Raw genomic sequence first — 13,673 nt, 5'->3', positions numbered from 1 at the left:
CACAGATACCAGGATGAAGTGTCTCACCCCAGCAGAGAAATCTATCAGACGTGTGGAAGTTACAAGGAGGAACCCCCATGGAGGCCCTGCAGGGGGAGGAATGGCCAACTGGTCTTTAGATATAGAGCGGGGGGGGGGGTGGAGTGGGTGGGTAAATGTTCCTCAGCCCTCGGAAACATTGTAGCCCACACTCCATCCCAGCCTTGCTAAACCAAGGACGCAATCTTGGCCCAGCATTAGGGACCGTGGAGCCCCAAGACCACGAGAGTCCCCAGATTTCGGAGCGGAAGACACGTAGAGTCACACTTAAACCACGTCGTGAGAGCCTCTACAGACCTCAGTTTTCCAACTGTAAAATGGGGGAAGCAGTAGAACTCCCTCCCTCGCGGGCTGTGTGAGGAATACAATGAAATGCCCAATGCCCGTAGAAAGGATCGACGCGCAACACCGGCGAACAGCGGGAGCTGGAGGATACCTGTGAACGGGGGATGGTGATGGGACCAACGCAGCCCGACTCTGGGTTAGGTCGCCGGCCGCGCCAGTCCCCCATGAGGAGCACGACGGGCCGGGAACACCCTCCGAAGGCCGCCAGGAGCGGGCAGCCCCGAAGCCTCAGCCACGGCAAGCTGCTGCAGTTTTCCAGGCAGGTGCCCGGGCCGCGTCCTCGCCGCGAGGGGACCGGTCGTCGACCCGGACTGACACTCCAAGGGCCCAATGACAAGCCGCCTTCTCTGCGTATCTACCCAATCGGCACCGGTTGCCGGGATGCACAGGTTCTCTTAGCCAATAGGAAAATTTGCGGCTGTCTGGGCGGGGCGGAAGGCTGCGAAGCCGGCCAAGCTGGCTTTGCGCACGGGCCGCGCTAGGGGCGTGCGCTAGGGGCGGGGAGGGCTAGCCCTCCGGCTGCGCGCTGGGCTGGGGAGGGAGGGGCCGCCCTCGCCCCGGCTCAAGTTGCGGCTCGGTGACCGCGACCTGCGCCGCGCCCAGCCTGGGGGCCGCGGGCTCCCCGCGGAGGAGGGACTCGCGGACGCCGGTTTAGGGGCGGAGGCCGCTCTGCGGAGCCACCCACGCTGCGCTCCAGCTCCAGGTAAGCTTCGCCCGGTGGGCGGGGTCCGGGGCCAAGGCCTGCAGCTGGGGTTTTGGAAACCCGGGACGACTCTGGGATGGGGCGGGGTGGGATTCTGGACTGTGAAGCTCCGGAGTCTTGGGTTCCGTGTCTGGATCTGGGCGGGGGTCAGGAGCCGGGAGCGGGGCGTTACAGGCCCTCTTCCCATCCCATCCCACCCCACCCCGCACGCCTTGCGGGCGCGGCGGCCCTGGAGACCCAGGGTCAGCTGGGGCGGTTTCCTTTGTGCTCGGCCTCGGGGCCGTGCCGGACTCGGCCCGGACGCACCCCACCCCGAGCCCCCCGCTGAGCGCCACCCGGCTGGGCCGGGTCTCCTCCGCGCGTGCACGGAGTCTGGGAGATGGAGCCCGGCGGCCACGGAAACTTTCCTAGGGCTAGAGGGGCGGCGAGGCCGGGGAACTTTCCTAGATCGACACGCCGCGGCACAGCGCTGGGACAAGGCTATGCCAAAGGGATATCCCAGCACTGCTCCCGTTGACTCCAGGATGAACGAGGACCTTCCCTGGGGATCCCTGCCTTGTGTTGAGGACAGGGTCCCTCCCCACCTCATCCATACATAAGCTTTAGTCACTGGTTAGCCAGAGGAGTTGCTTTGGGCTAGAGGCTTTCATATTTTTAATTTAAAAAGAATTAAATAGTGCACATAAAACTTGATAACCCTTCTTTGTGTGCTAATACTGGGGCTTAAATACTGGGGCTTGAACTCCAGGCCTGGGCACTGTCCTTTACCTTTTCTGTTGAAGGCTAAGGCTTTACCACCTGAGTCACAGCTCCACTTCCAGCTTTTTTGGTGGTTAATTGGAGATGAGTCCTGCAGACTTTCCTGCCCAGGCTGACTTCGAACTGCAATCCTCCTCAGTTCTCAGCCTCCTAAGCAGCTAGAATTATAGCTATCAGCCACAGGCACCCTGCAAAAGCTGTTTTTTATACTGTGTGTTGTGTCAGAGTGAACCTGGAACTGGAGAACTCTGGGTCCTTCTTCCCTGTAGATTCAGATGCTTTTAGAAATGACAAGAAGGAGCCGGGCACGTTAGCTCACATCTGTAATCCTAGCTACTCAGGAGACTGAGATCTGAGGATCAAGGTTCAAAAACCAGCCTGGGCACAAAAGGACCTGATGCTCTTATCTCCTAGTAACCTCTAGAAAACTGGGAAGTGAAGCAGTAACCCTGAGCTGAAGAGCTCAGGGACAATGCCCATGCCTAGTGGTAGGGTGATAGCCTTGAGCTGAAGAGCTCAGGGACAGCACCCAGGCCTAATTCAAGCCCAGTGACCCACAAAAAAAAAAAAAAAAAAAAAAAAAAGACAAAAAGGAAAGACATGCCCCCCCCCCCCCCCCCCCCCCCGCAGTGGATATTAACCATTAGAGCTAACATTGTAATGTTTCTGGCCCACAGCCTCAGGTGGTTTACCCACATTACAGTGTGCAAGGCTCAAACCCAGTAAGTGGGATGAGGAGCTAGATGCTTTTGAGGAAATTCTCCCCTCAGGATTAGAACCAGCTGTGCCCTGGGAGCTTCAAATTTTTGGTGATCTAGGCCCTCTGCCTCTGCTCCAGGATGCAGGCTACGGTCAGAGATCTGTCTAGTCCATCCAGAGCAAGTGCAGCCTGTCAGATGATCACAATGTCACCAGGAAAGGTTGAAACTGTTGTCCAGTGTTTGGGGGCCATATCCAGTCAGTTCCTGAGCAAGCGGTCCAGATGTTGGGTGTCTGGAAAGACATGGACCTTCCCCTTGGCTCTGCCTCATCTACAGGGATACCTGCTCCCTGCTGTCCTGTAACTTTACACCTCCGTTTCAGGTCCATTAGAATACTTGCTCTGCATGGGGACTCAAGGGCCAGCTTGGGAAAGGTCACTCCACACCCTCAGGCACCATCTACCTGGCTCTTCTTGCTAAGCTGCCTTCAAGGGCTTTTCTACACGAATCTAACCCTTTATTTTACTTGTTTACTTTTATTTTATTGTAAAGGTGTGAGGTACAGAGCGGTTACGGTTATATAAATAGAGTAACTTGTACATTTCTTGTCCAACAGTATTAGCACTTCCTGGTCTAACCCTTTCCTGCTAAGTCAGGGATGCTACCCTAACCCTTTATCATATCTAGGCTGCTGGGCTCCATGTATTCACTCTAGTATCCTCTTGAGGGAGCTCCTTTCTGATCCCAGACACCCTCTTTGCTTTCTTAACTTTAACTGAGGCAGGGCTGCAATGCTACCCCTGTTTGTGTTGCCCTGAAATTCAGGATGAATTGGTTTCACGCCAAGAGACAAAAAAAAAAAAAGGTAGGATAGGAGCCCACGACACAAGTATGAAACAGGCAGGAACAAGGAAATCTCCTGTCTCAAAGAGGAGGCAGGAGCTCTGCAGAGCCAGTGAGTACCAGGAACAGCACACAGACACCAGATGTGCTGGAGCTGGCCAGCCTTCCTGTCTACCTTGTTGCATACCTGACCAAAGCTCAAGGGAGAGGACTCAGAGCTCAGGTAGGTCAGTGGCTAGGAAGTAGAAGAGGTCCTCAGGTCCCCTAGTAGTTATAAGCGTTCTCAAGACTGCCTAGAAATACCTCTGTTGAGGAAAATGAAGAGTATATTTCCTCTCTCTCTCTCTCTCTCTCTCTCTCTCTCTCTCTCTCTCTCTCTCTCTCTCTCTGTCTCTCTCTCTGTCTCTCTCTCTGTCTCTCTCTCTCTCTGTCTCTCTGTCTCTCTCTCTTCTTTCTTTCTTTCTTTGTTTCTTTCGACAGTCCTGGGCTTGGGCTCAAGGCTTGAGCACTGTCCTTGAACTTTCTCAAGGCTAGCACTCTACCACTTGAGCCTCAGCACCACTTCAGCTTTTTTCTATGTATGTGGTACTGAGGAATCGAACCCAGGTCTTCATGCATGCTAAGCAAGCACTCTACTACTAGGTCAAACTCCTGGCCCCATCTTTCTTTTGTCTTAAGCTTCCCTCAAGACAATGAGCCCCAGAGGTAGGATATAGGGTCATAAATCTTCTTGGGCCATCCCAGCCAAAGAAATGAGATGCATATCTTAGCCTGTTTCAGTTTGGGAAGATAATGCCAGATGAGCTGGCTCATCAAAGGGAGCCCCCATCCTTCTTTCCCCACTGAGGCAAACCTGTCCCTGTGTCCACTGAGGGACTGGCAGCCTCTAATAAAGCACCTAAGAGCCAAGTATAGCCACCAGAGGGCATCGGGCACTACCACAGGACCTTCGTGGTAAGTAAAACATGTTCCACTCAGCCTCTCCCTGTGTGCCACAACTCCCCCTTGTGCCCAGCTAAGCTGCCAGAGCTCTATTTCTCATGGGCTGCCTGTCAGGGGTGTGGAGCTGGAGAAGAGCCAGGGATCCCTGGAGCAAGGCCTCTTTGTGCCTTGTAGTGCTTCTTATACCCAAGGAGAGGCCTGAGGCCAGATGGTAGGTAAATGGAGGATGGAGACTTGTGCTTACATGACCAGAAATTGATGCTTTCTTCAGACTTGCACCCTGAGCCCACCCCTGCTTTCACAGTAGAGTCTAAGACTGGATTGTGTTTCTGTATCCACAGTAGAAATGAAGGTGTGCTTACAATGTGTTTGGAGTGTCCACTGCAGGAGGAACAGTTTTGTTGTGGTAGATAATGTTGACATTGAGCAGCATAAACTTTCCTTTCCCAGTACTATATACCTGTGCTTACATTGGCTGCTGGAACATGTTCCCACCTACTTGCAATCAGTGTCACTTCTGTTCATAGGGAAGAAAGCAAAGTGATCTCACACCGCTGCAACCTCATGCTTAGGCAGGCCAGCCTGACGTCCCTGCACTGGCATGGCCCTGAGTTGCCTGCCTAGCGTGCATAGCCTGGGCCTATCCCAAACTCAGTTTGTACCAATGGGAGCTACCTCATGTAGTCAGCATTTCTGAGATTTAGGCTCACATTCCATGTGAGCCTTGATGCATGTCAGGTCTGTGAAGAGCCTGTTATCAGAGCTGATAACAAAGTCACAGGGTTTTTTGTGAGATAAAACCTACAGGAACATTTAAATTAAAAGCACAGATGTCCCAGAACTGTCATAGTCAGCGCAGGGGCTGGTTGCTGAGCTTCACACTAAAGGGTTAGAGCAGGGGAGAGTATCAGTGGGCAGTTCCCACCTACTCTTCACACATCCAGGTATTCACAGCTTGTGTCTAATTTAGGCCTCCAGTTCTTCCCAGCCTGACTCTATGACCCTACCCTTAAACCTGACTCACCTCCAACTGAAGCTTTTCCCCCATGATGAAGGAGCTGTTGTGCAGGGAGATCTACTTTTGTGACCCAAAGGAAGATTGAGCAGAGAGGCCTAGAATACTATGGGATCCACTTCAGAGCAAAGAGAAAAGAACTCCCATTACCCATCCCTCCAAAGATGGCCTTTCATCAGAGGCCCATCCCTTCCCATGTACCTTTTCCATCCTGATTTTCTTGACATGAATGCCCTGGCAGCGTTCCTCAGTTGGATGTCATGAGAGGAGAGAGTTTGGGGGCGTGGCTCAGATGATAGAGTACTAGCCAATGAATGGAAGGGTCAGGTACTAAGTTCAGTCTCAGTCTCAGATAAAAAGAAAAGAAAAGGAGCCCGGTAGCTCATGCCTGTAATTCTAGCTACTCTGGGAGGCTGAGGTCTGAGGATCACGATTTAGAGCCAGCCTGGGCACTAAAGTCCATGAGACTCATCTCCAATTAACCACCAGAAAAGTGGAAGTGGTGCTATGGCTCAAGGGGTAGGGGGATAGCCTTGAGCTGAAGAGCTCAGGGACAGCACTCCAGGCCCAGAGTTCAAGCCCCATGACAGACAAAAATAATAAATAAATAAATGAAAGAAAAGGAAACCCAGTGCCAGTAATCCTAGCTACTGAGGATGCTGAGAGCAGGGACAATTTTCAGGCCCAGGTTTAAGCCCTAGGACTGGCAAAGAAAGAAAGAGAGAGAGGGTGGGGAGGGTGGGAGAGGAAAGGAGGGAGGGAAGGAGGAAGGGAAATGGGACAGGAAGGGGAAGGGGGAAAATGGGAGAAAATGAGAAGCTCAGACACAAACTTGTTTTCTTCTTCCCATGGTGGGGCCATGGCCTGAGTGAGTCACTGGTAACACTGTACCCATACACTGTGGGCCCTGCAGACTCAAGGGCCAGGTCTCAGATCACTCCTGGCCATAGCTCTGATGTTAGTAATCTGTCTTGGGAACTAGAACCGACCTTCTCACACCAGGCTGCAGAGTGTCCTAGTGAGTGTGGTTAATGGATACCGTTGCTCAGCTGCACTCGGGGTGGGCACAGCCTCGGGGCTAGACAGGGCAGGATATAAGGGCATCCTTGCCACCTCTGGTTAGATTTTCTGATTACTCAAGTATGACCCACAGCCATTGGTTTGTTTGGTTTTTTATTTTTGTTTTTGTTTTCCAGTCCTGGGGCTTAAACTCAGGGCCGGGGTACTGTCCTTGAGATTTCTCAAAGCTAGTTTGTCACTTGATCCACAGTACCACTTCCTGCTTTTTCTGATGGTGCTGAGAAATCAAACCCTAGGCAAGTCCTCTGCCACGAGGCCACACTCTCAGCCTGTGCCATTGGTTTGATATCTGGCTTGAGACGAAGCCTATAATGGAACCAGTCTACAACTGAGTGACCAGGATATTAGCTGGGTATGATCTGTCAGCTCAGAAGACGCCTCCTACGGGACAGGGACACATGGAGGAGCAGGGCCAGGTCAGTAGAGGTGCTGTGACACCCTCCTACACGGACCAACAGTACCCTGAACCTACTTGTGCCTAGTGTGGGAGTTCTCCTTGTGTGCTCTTATCAGGAAAGCCCAGCCCAGCCTTCTGGAATCTTCAAGAAAGAGGTCACCATTAGTTCACCTATCTGAACTCTTCAGTGTTTAGAAATGCTCACGAGGGAAGTTGACCGAATGTAACTGCAGGCCCAGTGTATGTGCGAATAAGAAAGTGCACACTAGTGCGTGGTTACATCCGGAGTGTTGTAGGTTGACCTCAGGGTCAGGGATACCAACATCCTCCTTGGAGACAGCCCAGATCACCTCAGTCCAGAAGGGTTTACCCCAGCCAGGGTGGCCTTACACACGGTGCTCTCTGGTTTCTCCACAGGAGCCACAACAGCCCACAGAATGGCCAATAGGGCATGCTGATCTGCTCTCAAGAAAGGTAAGTGGCCAAGGCTATTTTCTTTTCTTTTCTTCTTTCTTTCTTTTTGTGGGGCTTGGGGCTTGAACTCGGCCTGCGCGCTGTTCCTGAGCTCTTCTGTTCAAGGCTACCACCCAACCCTTGAGCCAAACCCATTTTCTAGATGTTAATTGGAGATAAGAGTGTCAGGTCCTTTTGTGCCCAGGCTGGCTTTGAACCTTGTTCCTCAGATTTCAGCCTCCTGAGTAGCTAGGATTACAGGCATGAGCCACTGTGCCTGGCAAGTCTTATTTTCTTCTACATTAGACTGCTAAGTTACCCATAGTCCTGAGCATGGTGGGTGTTGATGGTAGTGGGTAGACTGTAGTCAGTGTATACTGTTTCCCAGCCCCCCCCTGGTGGACTGCCCCCCATCCTTGGGGTTGGATAGGGGTCTTTGCCACTCCGGGTTCCAAGTATGGCTAGTAGGCACTGGTTTAACATCTGGCTTGAGGACAAGCCTGCAGTGGGACTAGCCTGGTAGATTCCTGGTCAATGTTATCTGGACATTAGCTGGATGAGATCCCAGCCTGGATGCCAATCTTGGTGATCTGGTATTCAGACAGCCTGCCTAGTTCAGTGCTTTACCTCAGCTTTCTGGTGCCCACAGCAGACTGGAGCCTCAAGGGTATCTCAGTCAATGGCTTCCCAAAGCCAGGTAGCACAGACTTGGTCTAATAGGGCTAGATAATGAACATTATAATTTTGCAGATCATATGGTCTCTGTCAAAGCCACATTGCTCTGCCACTGCAGGACAAAAACAACAACTGCAGAGGACTGTAACAAATCATGTTCTGCTCTGTCAGAGCTAGGGCCATGTGTGCCAGCCCTACTGAGTGTGTTATCTTTGTTTTGGGTTCAACTGGTTAATTACAACTGTCAGTTCTAGTAGTGCACATGTGTAGTACCCAGGAGGGATTAGAAGGCCAAATTGCCCCCGTGTCCTCTACGATCCTTTAAGTGGAAGGGATATTCTGATGCTACCTGATACCCTGCAGTGGTTGCTGGGCAGAGAGGGTAACAGCTACAAAGAATTCTCCCCTGGTTATCTACCTTTTTTTTTTTTTTTTTTTTTTTTTTAATTTTGTGCTAGTACCAAGGCTTAAATTTAAGATCTGGGAATTGTCTCTTAGCTTATTTGCTCAAGGTTGGTGCTCTACTACTTGAGCCATACCTCCATTTCCAGCTTTTTGGTGGTTAATTGTAACTAAGAGTTTCATGAAGTCTCCTACCTAGACTGTCTTTAAACCTTGATAGTTCTCAGCCTTCTAAGTAACTAGCTAAGGTTACAAGTGAGACTCACATTTTTATTTTTCCAGTTCTAGCGCCTACTCCTGGCTAGTCATTTGCCCATCTCCTATCAAGGGCTGACTCTGGGAGACTTAATTGATACCAGCCTAAAGGATTTTCAGTGACACCTACCTAGTGCTGGGGTAGAGGCATGGCACACTAGGACTTTGGATGCTTGAGTGCCCTCTACTAAGAATCATAGCACAAAGGAGAGACAGGGTAGTCTGAGTTGACTTGGTCTTTCCCAAAGACTTTGGGCATAGAAAGCTGCTGGCAGGCTAGCTTGGGGGGAGCCAGGTGAGGGCCAGGCCCTGTTGCTGACAGCTGTGGTGAAGAGGTAGTGTCTGGTGGGGCATCTAAGTGGCTCAGTCCACTGGGCCAGGGTAGGCTCAGGCTGTGTCCAGGGCATTCAGACCTTGGGGCATGGGATTGATTGTAGCATAGGCAGTATCTGAGAACAATAGTGTAAAGGGCTAGTCTGCACCCCTTTTGATTTCTTATAGGTCACCACACCTGATGGAGGCCAGGTAAAATCACAATTCTGGCAAGCATTTGCAGGAAAGCAATGGGTTAATCACACCTGAGGCAATCTGGCCATTCTCATTTACTCTGCTGTGCTTGCTCCTTTTCTTCCTCTTTCTCCTTCTTTGCTTTCAGTTCCTGGTCTTCTCCGCATCTGTCTCTGGCACTCTCTCTTTCTCTCTTTTCATTCTGCCTTTGTTTTGCTTCTCTGGAATGTTTGTGATTGATTTTTCATGTCTGCCCTGGGTGTCCGAGCCAAAGGTGGCAGCAATATACCATCTCTACTCTGGCCTGAGCCCCATTTACAAACTGTTTAGCAGAACTGGGCCCTGGCTTGTGGCTCCTTGCTCTGCTGAGTCCCAGGGCATGGCCTTGTCTACAAATGAGAGGTGGGGAATTAGGGTTGGTAGAAGACTGGGAAGTGGGCCTTGGCCCTAAAGTCAGACAGGAGCTGATGGTAAGCGCCCATGTGTCTCCCCCCACACCTTTCCTCTCTTAGCTCTTGCTCACCAAGTCTAGTGTGGAGCACTGGCAATCAAAGCCACACCAGGCCCAGCTCTGCCCTTGAGGAGTTCCCTGCTGACTGGATATAGAGACAAGGAACAGAGAACACAAAGAATGTGGAGTTGTGAGGTGGTAGGAAATAGTGGGACTTCTGGGGAGGCATCCTGGGGGAGGGGATGAGATACTCTGAGGCCAAATCTAGGTGACAAAGGCCTGCAAGGACACGTGCCTCTCACTATAGTTAAGCTTTCCCTGTCCCTCCCTCTCAGAAAGGAGCACCAACCCAACCTGACCCCACACCAGAGATCCCCTGTGGTTTGATGGAAATAGTTCTATATTAAAGATATCAACTTTTTGCTCATTTTACTGCCTACTACGCATTTTTCTTAGCTTTATAATCTTTGTTTATGACAATTTTGATGTTCAGAAATTTTTCATACTTTGTGGCAAAATGTTGAATATTTTTCTCCTTTTTTAGTTATTCCATTGCCCTGTGCAACATGTAGCCAGATAAATATGTGTCTGTCTTCTAGTAGATGTTTCTACTTTGGTTTTTACATCCAAGATTTAATCTATCTAGAATTTATTTTGACATGAATGAAAGGCAAGGGCTTAACTGTGTTTTGTTTTGTTTTTCTGTTGCATACAAACTGTTTCTTGCATAGTGTCTCTGCCATTAGAAATTGGAAATGTTGCAACATCCTCGTGTTCTCAGATTTGCTGTCACTTGTGACAGGTATTCAATCCCTAGCCAAGGCTCTCTGCTCTGGTTAGGAAAAAAAAAAAAAAGTACCCGGGGAGGGATGCATGGTCCATAGAACCATCAGCCTTTGTTTTCAGAGTCCCAATCATGTGGCATGTGTACTTGCATGAATGTTCCCTAAACCACTGCAGTTTCCCCTGGAGCTGGTGGTGTTGGCACAGGCTGATCCTCTCAGCATGGTCGTGCACAGGGCCTGGTTTCTCAGTAGGAATCCTACCCCACAACCTCAAAAGCACCTTGGTTCCAGTTGCATGTGTCTGGATTCTTTAATGCCATGTGCTTACTATGGCTGGCAGCAGCAGAACCCTAGTTTGAGGTACTTGCAGGCCAGGTCCCCATGCATGGTTTATTTGTGTCCTAGTTCTGGTGAACTAGGTGAACACAGCCAGTCAATCTGGCAGCCATGCAAGGACCTTGCCTGCATGGTTGGAGAGACTAGTGCAGGCAGGCAGCTGCCTTCACCCTACCATCCCTTGCTCAGGACAATTCCTGGTTGGTGGCATGGCCTTTGCTGCAGGGTCAAACTGGCATGCCCTGTGGTATCCAGGTGAGGGCCCTGTCTGTGCTGTACCTGAGAGTTCTCCTGGGAAGTATTGAAGGCTGCTGTGGGATGGGCTGTTTTGGTGCTCACCTCCCACTCCCAAACTTACCCAGTCTTCCCAGCCTTGCTGCCCTCCTGGAGCAACCCTGTCCTCTGCTTTGGCCTCATCCAGTCACCATCTCTGCCTGGAATCACCTGCAGTCATCTTCTCTGCCTGAAATCTGATCTTTGGAATCTGTTCACGAAGCCCTTTGAACCCCTTGGACACAGGCTGGGTGACCTGTCCACTGTGAGATCCAGGAATTGTCTCAGCCTGATGGGAAACCTGCAGAAGGGCTCTGTAGCTGCTCAGGCTTGAAGAATCTTGAATCCCAGGCTTTTTTTTTTTTGGCCTAGCACTGACCACCTGGGAGGGTGGCTGCTCTTCTTGAAGCAGGAAAGATGCAATATGAGGCATCCTTAGTTCATCTGGATGTTTGCAAGTGACAAATTGGGTTTCTCATATGTGCTGTTAGTTAAACTTTGCAAAATACGTTCACTCTCCTTGACTTTCTCATTAGGCTGTTCATGCTTCTGATTGTACTTGCTGCTCTCTGCATTTCACCAGATGAGACTAGAGAAATGGCTTCTAACAATGTCTTCCCTGGAACCTTATGCCCAGTTCCAGACCAGTTCCAGATGCCACTATGTGCAGAGGGGGCACTGAGAGTACAAGATGGGGAAACTGAGGCCTGGGCCACTGAAGACTCTGGAGTATCATAGGTGGAGGAGTCTCAACCTGGGCAGGCCTACCCTTCAAAAGTAGATTTCCCTTCTCCAAAGATCCAGCACTTATGCCAGACCTAGAGTCAAGGCCTTGGCCTCTTGATGTTCTTCTGGAATTCAGCTGGGCTAGGTTCACTTATGTGTCTGGGAGACATGAAACCAGGGGACTGAGGCTGAGTAGCTGAAGCACCCGCATCCCTCCTTGTACCTTTAATTATTTAAAAATAGATCAGTATCTGGTGCTGGGAGTTTGGCCTAGTGGTTAAAGTGCTTGCCTAGCATGCACAAAGACCCGGGTTTGGTTCCTCGGTACCACAAACATAGAAAAAAAGCCAGAAGTGGTATTGAGGCTCAAGTGGTGAAGCTCTAGCCTTGAGAAAGTCCAAGGACAGTGCTCAGGCCCTGAGCTCAAGCCCAGGACTGGCAAAAAAAAAAAAAAAATTAGATCAGTATCTTGCTTACAGAAAATGTGGAAAACAGAAAAAGAGGTCATGTTTATCCATGTCCACAGCTCTGCTCAGTCTGTCTGTTACCATGTGGGGGTTTGGATTTTGGTTTTTTGGGTTTTTTTTTTGTTTTGTTTGTGCTGCTGAGAATGGACTCTGGGGTGTTGTGCATCTTAGGCAAGTACTCCATCACCGAGCCGCACCCCAGTTTCCCATGAGGTTGAATAGTCTGATATAGATTATGGTTCCATGATCCCCTCACTGCATCTTCTTCTTGTCCCTTTTCCTGCCATGCACATTTCCACTCTTCTTAGTTCTCACTATCAGGGTGACTGTGATAAACAGCTCATGCACTAGAGCACTTTTCTCTATCTACTCAACTTGGGCTTGACCTTGAGGTCTTAGGAGAGCATAGATGTGTGTATTGAGGGAAGAGACCAAGTGGGGAAGTCTAGACCTCCAAGAGGGTTTGGACAGAAGCCTTCAGGAGGGCCCTATAACAACCTTTCCCCTGTAGGTGGGGCTCTGTCTGAAACCTACATTACCAGAGAGGCATTTCCATCTTATCTGCTGCCTCTTAGCTATAAAATCCAAGTCTAGGCCGGGAGTTTGGCCTAGTGGTTAAAGTGCTTGCCTAGCATGCATGAAGACCCAGGTTCGATTCCTCGGTACCACATAATAGGAAAAAGCCGGAAGTGGTGCTGAGGCTCAAGTGGTAGAGCTCTAGCCTTGAGAAAGTCCAAGGACAGTGCTCAGGCCCTGAGCTCAAGCCCACGACTAGCAAAAAAAAAAAAAAAAAACAAGTCTAGACCCTCTAGCAGGTGTACTCCACCCCCCCCTCAAATGAGATAGCTCCATTTACTGGTAGTATATCTAGAAACTTGGGCCTACAAACTAGGCTCTGTGGGTGTCTGAGGCTTAGCAGTGTCAGCATTCCCACAGATGATCACTTAGTAAATAAGAGTCTAGGGACCATGACAGTGAGCAGCAGCCAGAGAGCTGAGTCCCCTGTGCATTGCTGGAAGCCCTTCAGCTTCCCTACCCATGCAGAGGGATTTGATGAGAAGGGACTTTAGGACTTACTGAGGGAGTGGACTATGCCCCCTGGGATCATGCTATGGGCTATCTAGTCTGGTCACCATGGTGAGAGTGGTACACTGGGGTCCTGGACACACTGGATGAGGAGGAAATAAGTCAGGGCAGGAAGCAGGTCAGGATGCGGAGGGGGGTCAAGATGGGGAGGGGACAAGAAAAGAATGAAAAGAAAAAAAGGGAGAAATAAGGGGACAAGGAGATGAGTAGAAGGTAGGAATGTAAAGGAAGGAGACACACAAATGAGTGTGGAGCCACGAAACTTTGGCCCAGGGATAAGGAGGAAGAGACTTCTGGGCCAGTGTGTTCTCAGCATCCTAGCCACATACTGACAGAGAGCTTGGGCTTCTGGAAAGGAGGCTTTCCTGAACACACTGGGAAAAGGAGGCTGAGTCCTGGGGTTCCTGACCCCTCAGACAAATTACTTTTTTTT

The 13,673-nt window shown here is 50.4% G+C and overlaps 2 protein-coding genes across 5 annotated transcripts in view; one reads left to right on the top strand and one right to left on the bottom strand.

The window, feature by feature from the left end:
- The window catches only part of Tango2 (transport and golgi organization 2 homolog), a 44,415-nt gene extending 43,872 nt beyond the window's left edge, over nt 1–543 (bottom strand). The window contains exon 1 of the mRNA XM_090320652.1: nt 476–543. The gene's annotated coding sequence lies outside the window, so the exon portion shown is untranslated. The remainder of the gene's footprint in view (nt 1–475) is intronic.
- A 415-nt stretch (nt 544–958) lies between these two features.
- Arvcf (ARVCF delta catenin family member) overlaps nt 959–13,673 on the top strand; it is a 50,368-nt gene continuing 37,653 nt past the window's right edge. For all 4 annotated transcript variants that reach the window (XM_090320639.1, XM_090320640.1, XM_090320641.1 and 1 more), the window contains exons 1-2: nt 959–1,087; nt 7,242–7,298. The gene's annotated coding sequence lies outside the window, so the exon portion shown is untranslated. The remainder of the gene's footprint in view (nt 1,088–7,241; nt 7,299–13,673) is intronic.

This window comes from Megascapheus bottae, chromosome 28 (assembly GCF_031878675.1).
Source record: "Megascapheus bottae isolate mThoBot1 chromosome 28, mThoBot2.hap1, whole genome shotgun sequence".
NCBI classification, from domain to species: Eukaryota; Metazoa; Chordata; class Mammalia; order Rodentia; family Geomyidae; genus Megascapheus; species Megascapheus bottae.
The sequence above is the reverse complement of the archived record's forward strand: the minus strand, read 5'-3'. Positions and strand labels throughout refer to the sequence as shown.